Source organism: Vipera berus (genome assembly GCF_964194415.1).
Source record: "Vipera berus genome assembly, chromosome: 5".
NCBI classification, from domain to species: Eukaryota; Metazoa; Chordata; class Lepidosauria; order Squamata; family Viperidae; genus Vipera; species Vipera berus.
Genome location: NC_138207.1, coordinates 2,607,465 through 2,614,962, shown reverse-complemented (window position 1 = coordinate 2,614,962; position 7,498 = coordinate 2,607,465). Strand labels below are relative to the sequence as shown.

Here is a 7,498-nt window from a genome sequence, read left to right as displayed (position 1 = left end):
ATATGGTCTTCTCCTGCTTCTGAACCTCTTGGAGACATCTCACTGCTCTTCCCTTTTGGAGAAACAGTTTGAAGGTCCCATGGTGTCAGCCATATATTTTGGGCTCCGTGGCAGATCAGCCAGGGTGACCGAGGACAAAAGAGAATTTCACGAAACATCTGGAGAAATCCAGATGTTTTTCTTGGATGCATGACGTGTCCATTGCCACCTGTGCAGTAGGCTGAAAATACTGAATGGTTGAAGCCAGCCCTCCCATTCCTTTAACTTCCATAAACCGAACCACGGTTACTCTGTTTTTTCCTTCTTATTTTTTCCCATCTGCTATTCATTTAGCATTAAAAACGGTTCTTCTTTGATTATTTATCAAAGAAGGTTTTGACAGAGAAGAGCATTTGTTGAGACAACAGCTGGGCTCCGTGTGACACTCAGATATTTATTTATTTTATTTTTATTTTATTAAATTTATATACCGCCCTTTCCCGAAGGACTCAGGGCGGTTTACAGGGCATTTAAAAAATACCCACCACTGAAGATGTAAATAAATAAGCAAACAGTTCTCAGACCCAATAATATATTTTTCATGAGCCTTTCAAATGAATTGCAAACAGAGAGGAATGAAATGAAATAAAAGCACGAAGTCAAGATGACCCAAAGTAAAGGGGGAAAAAAACAATAAAAATGCTACTGGTATAAAAAGCAATGGCTTTTAACTGATTTAGGAAAGAAAGAAAGAAAGAAAGAAAGAAAGAAAGAAAGAAAGAAAGAAAGAAAGAAAGAAAGAAAGAAAGAAAGAGAAAAGGAGGGAGGAGGTGGGAATTAGAGGGAGGAGCTGAGGAGGAAAAGGAAGGAGATGGAAAAGAAAGAAAAAGAAAGAAAGAAAGAAAGAAAAAAGAGAAAGAAAGAAAGAAAGAAAGAAAGAAAGAAAGAAAGAAAAGGAGGGAGGGAGGGAGGAGGTGGGAATTAGAAGGAGGAGCTGAGGAGGAAAAGGAGATGGAAAAGAAAGAAAAAGAAAGAAAGAGAGAAAGAAAGAAAGAAAGAAAGAAAGAAAGAAAGAAAGAAAGAAAGAAAGAAAGAAAGAAGAAAGAAAAAGAAAAGGAGGGAGGAGGTGGGAATTAGAAGGAGGAGCTGAGGAGGAAAAGGAAGGAGATGGAAAAGAAAGAAAGAAAGGAAGAAAGAAAGAAAGAAAGAAAGAAAGAGAAAGAAAGAAAGAAGAGAAAGAAGAGAAAGAAAGAAAGAAAGAAAGAAAGAAAGAAAGAAAGAAAGAAAGAAAGAAAGAAAGAAAGAAAGAAAGAAAGAAAGAAAGAAAGAAAGAGAAAGAAAGAGGGAGGGAAGAGATGAGAGTTAGAAGGAGGAGCTGAGGAGGAAAGAAGGAAGGAGATGGAAAATAGAAAAAGAAAGAAAGGAAAAAAGGAAGGGAGGGAGGGAGAAAGGAAGGAAGGAATAAAAGAAGGAAGAAGAAGATGGGGAGAAAGAAAAAAAGAAAGAAAGAAATGGGAAAGAAAAACAGAGGGAGAAAGGAAGGAAGGACGAAAATGAAGGAAGGAGGATGACAGAAAGAAAGGAAGAAGAGAAGGAAGGAAGGAAAAGAAAGAAAGAATACGTTTTTTTCTCTCTGAGTCGAGAGGTTGGACGTAATGGGCTGCTTCTACAGAAAATCCATCTCGAAAACAGAGAAATAGCAAATCAAATCAACAAAAACCCGGGTGAAAGCGAGAAGGCAGCAATCACACACATTCAGCCTGGCTCTTTCCACTCTTCCTCCGATATTCTCTTCCCTTTTGGCTTGACGCAATCAATCACCCGTCTGGCCACTAAAAGGTATTTCATTTGCCTTTAAAATCTCGCCCGTAGTAGACTGATAAAAGCTCTTAGGTCTTCACCCCAGGAAGTGTTTCTCTGACCTGGGGGGGGGGCGGAATAATAAAATCCCCCTCCCCACTCCCCCCCTTTTTTTTCTTAGACAGGTCAAGGAGGCTTTTAGATCTAAATTAATTGGCTTCGAATTAAAGCATCTCTCTTCCAGGGCTTGGCGATGTGGAGTTCAAAGTCAGACTTTGGAGTTGTGGCCTTACGTTATATAAGACGTAAGTTATATAAGACACCGGAGGTTTTTAAGAAGAGACTGCCGACAGCCATTTGTCTGAAATGGTATAGTGTTTCCTGCCTGAGTAGGGGGTTGGACTAGATGACCTCCAAGGTCCCTTCCAATTCTGCTATTCTATTGTATTCTATTCCATTCCTATTCTATTCTATTCTATTCTATTCTATTCTATTCTATTCTATTCTATTCTATTCTATTCTATTCTATTCCATTCCATTCCATTCCATTCCATTCCATTCCATTCCATTCCATTCCATTCCATTCTATATTTTCTATTCTATTCTATTCCATTCCATTCCATTCCATTCCATTCCATTCCATTCCATTCCATTCCATTCCATTCTATTCTATTCTATTCTATTCTATTCTATTCTATTCTATTCTATTCTATTCTATTCTATTCTATTCTATTCTATTCTATTCTATTCTATTCCATTCCATTCCATTCCATTCCATTCCATTCCATATTTTCTATTCCATTCCATTCCATTCCATTCCATTCCATTCCATTCCATTCCATTCCATTCCATTCTATATTTTCTATTCTATTCTATTCTATTCCATTCCATTCCATTCCATTCCATTCCATTCTATTCTATTCCATTCCATTCCATTCCATTCCATTCCATTCCATTCCATTCCATTCCATTCCATTCCATTCCATTCCATTCCATTCCATTCCATTCCATTCCATTCCATTCCATTCCATTCTATATTTTCTATTCCATTCCATTCCATTCCATTCCATTCCATTCTATTCTATTCTATTCTATTCTATTCTATTCTATTCTATTCTATTCTATTCTATTCTATTCTATTCTATTCTATTCTATTCTATTCTATTCTATTCCATTCCATTCCATTCCATTCCATTCCATTCCATTCCATTCTATTCTATTCTATTCTATTCTATTCTATTCTATTCTATTCATTTCTATACTCTATTCTATTATTCGAGCTTCCTCCGTTTTTGGTTCATACGCGGGCAGTCCTCAACTTAACGGTGGTTCATTTAGTGACCACTCAAAGTTACGACGGCACTAAAAAAAGGTGATTGAGGACCGCTTTTCACACTTAACGACCATCGCTGCCTCCCCATGGTCACGTGATTCAAAATTCAGACGCTGGGCAACCCGGTTCGTATTTACGACAGTCGCAGCGTCCCCGGGGAATCACGTGATCCCCTTTTGCGACCGTCTGACGAGCAAAGTCAAGGGGGAACCCAGACTCAGTTAACAACCGTGTTACTAACTTAACAACCTCAGGGATTGTGAGAAGTCGTAAAACGCAGCAAAACTCACTTCGCAAATGTCTCAGCCACGGAAACTTTGGGCTCCATTTGTGGTCATAAGTTGAGGACTGACTGTACTATAACTCCAGATACAAAAGACCGGATTTTAGAGTTGCACAATCTATCAATTTTGGAGAAAAATTATACATTCTGTCAATCAGAAGATATCACGGGTTTTTTGGGGGGGAGGGGGGAAATATTGGATAGACTTGGTGAGCATTCGACGCTTCGTTTCCCCTTTTATATCCTGACTTGAAACAGATTTAATTACAGACTTGTCCCAAGTCAGCCTTTAAAAGGGTGGGGATTAAATAGATTTAATTACGAAGCGATTCCCGACGAGTCTTTAAAATTCCGCCTTTTCATGTCTGCTTGCATGATGTTCTGTTTCCTGTTCGTTTTTACTTTTACCTTGGTTTGTTTGAAAGTAGATTAATTTTTTTTCTCCCTTTTTTTTTAAAAAAAAGCAAGTTTAATTCCTTTTTCTTTCTTTTTCTTCCCCCCCCCCACTTTTCTTCTCTCTGGGCTTTGATTCCTTTCCACTGAACTACTTACTTTTCAAGGCTCGTTTCTGCACTTTGTGTAACTTTGTCCCGAAAGGGAATAATAGCTTGTGAATCTTTCCCCCCTAGGGCTGTCAGCGTGAAGCGTGGGTGTTGATCTGAAAGGAAAATGATTGCTGTGCTTCAAGTGTGCACACCTGTCCACAGCTGAAACCACGGAGGTGAGTTGCAGCGGCTCCGGTGGGTCGCTGTGAATCATCTCCCAAAGTTGTTTTCGGCTGAAGAGTTGCGTTACGCCCGCCTATGTTTCTTGCGGGGAAGTCTTCTTGTGAGCAACATGGATTAGGAAGGAAACACGCACACGCACAAAGACACACACACAACATCTAGAGAAGTGGACAGTGAGGAGGAAGCTTTTTGCCATTCGATTCGATTCAAAATAGAGCTGGATGGGACCTTGGAGGTCCTCTAGTCCAACCCCCTGCTCGGGCAGGAGTCCCTATACACCATTTCAGATAAATGGTTGTCCAGTCTCTTCTTGAAAGCCTCCAGGGATGGAGCACCCCACAACGTCTGGAGGCGAGCTATGCAATCCGAATAAAAGGGGAAGGGACCTTGGAGGTCATCTAGTCCAATCCCCTGCTCGGGCAGGAGACCCTCTATCATTCCAGAAAAGGTGGCTGTCCAGTCTCTTCTCGAAAAGGCGTCAGTGATGGAGCCTCCCCAACTTCTCCTGGCAACTTCAGTTCCACTGGTTGACTGTCCTCGCTGTCGGGAAGTTTCTCCTTAGTTCCAGGTTGCTTCTCTCCTTGATGAGTTTCCCTCTGTTGCTTCTCGTCCTGCCTTTGGGCGCTTTGGAGAAGAGCTTGACTCCCTCTTCTTTGGGGCAGCCCCTCAGATACTGGAATAACTGCTATCGTGTCCCCCCACCTCGTCCTTATTTTCCCTGGACTGGCCAAACCCAAGTCCTGCAGCCGTTCTTCATATGTTTTATTCTCCAGGCCTTGGATCATCTTAGTTGTTCTTCTCTGCAACTTTTCCCAAAGTCTCAGCAATTTTTTGTTGTAATGTGGTGATGAATTTGCAGCTACCTGAACAACCGCCCCCAAGTCCTCCATTTAGGTAGGAAAAACCAAACGCACAGGTGCAATATAGATGGTATATTATTAGAGGGATCTCGGAGTCCAAGTGGACCATCACTTAGATATGAGCCAGGCGTGTGTGGCAGCTGCCAAAAAAGCCAACGCAACCCCAGGTTGCATTAACGGAGGGATAGAATCAAGATCACCTGAAGTCTTAATACCACTTTACAAGGCCTTGGTAAGGCCACACCTGAAATACGGCATCCAGTTTTGGTCACCACGATGTAAAAAAGATGTTGAGACTCTGGAAAGAGTGCAGAGAAGAGCAACAAAGATGATTACGGGACTGGAGGCTCAAGCATATAAGAAAGGGTTGCTAGAATTGGGAATGTCTGGTTTAATGAAGAGAAGGACGAGGGGGGACATGATAGCAGTGTTCCAATATCTCAGGGTCTGCCCCAAAGAAGAGGGAGTCAAGCTCTTCTCCAAAGCGCCCGAAGGCAGGACGAGAAGCAACAGATGGAAACTCATCAAGGAGAGAAGCTACACGGAATTAAGGAGAAACTTCCCAACAGCGAGGACAAATAACCAGTGGAACGGAAGTTGCCTTCAGAAGTTCTGGGTGCCCCATCACTGGAGGCTTTTAAGAAGAGACTGCAGGGCCATTTGATTGGAATTGTATACAGTCACCTGCTTGAGCAGCGGGCTGGACTAGAAGACCTCCGAGGTCCCTTCCAGCCTTAGAGTCAAAATGTGGACCCTTGGCAGGTGGCTCATATTTATGAGTCCTGAGTTTATACGAACCCCTTTTACCCGTTCAAAGCTGTTTTTCACACTTACGACCGCTGCAGCATCCCCTGGGGTCACGTGATCGGAATTCAGAGGCTTGGCAACTGGCATGTACTTACGACAGTTGCAGCATCCCCGGGGTGATGTGATGCCCTTTTGCGGCCTTCCTTGACAAGGACAAAACTCACTTAACGACTGTCTTGGAAATTTGGGGCTCTGTTGTGGTCGTAAGCTGAGGACACCCACCCACCCCCTGTATATTATATATTTTATATTTTATATATACACATACACACACATACACACGTACATAAATCCATGTTTTCTGGAGGAAATTTCCACCAACGTTTAGCCTCTTTCCTTGCCCTGCTCTTTGCATCTGGAGGAAATTTCCACCAACGTTTAGCCTCTTTCCTTGCCCTGCTCTTTGCATCCTTCTGCTCAACCATTTTGTGCAAGATTGTTTCAGAAGCCTGAAAGTCATTTACACCAAGCGTGAGGCGGCCACAACGGTGTGATTAAACCTCTGCGCGGTTTTTTATGTGCGTTACATTGATCAGACCCCCGGTGCACTCTCCTTGCCCTGCGGTGGAATCTTGGAGAACAAAATGGATGCTTCCCTGGAACGCCAGTAAATTAACCCAGATTTATCGCTGGAGGCCAGGGGTCATCCTGAATTTGAGGATTTTTATGGCACAGCGGAGCCTTTGAAGCAGGGCTGCTCCAACTTGGCAAAGTTGAAAAAGTGTGGGGGCACATGTCTTGGTTCTGGGGCTGGGAGGGACCTTGGAGGTCTTCTAGTCCAACCCCCTGCTCAAGCAGAGACCCTACGCCATTTCAGATCAACGGCTGTCCAGTCTCTTCTTTAATAAACCTCCGGTGATGGAGCACCCACAACTTCTGGAGGCGAGGAGTTCCACTGGTTAATTGTCCTCACTGTTAGTAAGTTTCTCCTTATTTTTAGATTGGATCGCTCTGGGAAGCTTCCACCCATTGTCCTTCCTTCCTTCCTTCCTTCTAGAACCACAGGGCTTCAAAGGACCTGAGAGGCCTTCCAATCCAAGGAAGGAAGGAAGGAAGGAAGGAAGGAAGGAAGGAAGGAAGGAAGGAAGGAAGGAAGGAAGGAAGGAAGGAAGGAGAGAGGGAGGGAGGAGGGAGGGAGGGAGGGAGGAAGAAAGAAGGGAGGGAGGGAAGGAAGGAAGGAAGGCAGGAAGGAAGGAAGAGAGGAAGGAAGAAGGGAGGAAGGAAGGAGGGAGGGAGGAAGGAAGAAGGGAGAGAGGGAGGGAGGGAAGGAAGGAGGGAGGGAAGGCAGGAAGGAAGAAAGGAGGGAGGGAGGGAAGGAAGGAAGTGAAGAGGGAGGAAGAAGGAAGGAAGGAAGGAAGGAAGGAAGGAAGAGAGGAAGGAAGAAGGGAGGAAGGAAGGAGGGAGGGAGGAAGGAAGAAGGGAGAGAGGGAGGGAGGGAAGGAAGGAGGGAGGGAAGGCAGGAAGGAAGAAAGGAGGGAGGGAGGGAAGGAAGGAAGTGAAGAGGGAGGAAGAAGGAAGGAAGGAAGGAAGGAAGGAAGGAAGGAAGGAAGGAAGGAAGGAAGGAAGGAAGGAAGAGAGGAATGAAGGAGGGAGGGAGGAAGGAAAGAAGAAAGGATGAAAAGAAGAAGAGAGGGAGGCCAGGAGGGAGGGAGGGAGGGAGGAAGGAAGGATGAAAAGAGGGGAGGGAGGGAGGAAGGAAGGGAGGGAG

At 43.9% G+C, this 7,498-nt stretch overlaps 1 long non-coding RNA gene across 1 annotated transcript in view; it reads left to right on the top strand.

Moving 5' to 3' along the window:
- The first annotated feature begins 244 nt into the window (after window positions 1-244).
- LOC308669052 overlaps window positions 245-7,498 on the top strand; it is a 45,703-nt gene continuing 38,449 nt past the window's right edge. The window contains exon 1 of the long non-coding RNA XR_014026662.1: window positions 245-809. This is a non-coding gene — a long non-coding RNA (uncharacterized lncRNA). The remainder of the gene's footprint in view (window positions 810-7,498) is intronic.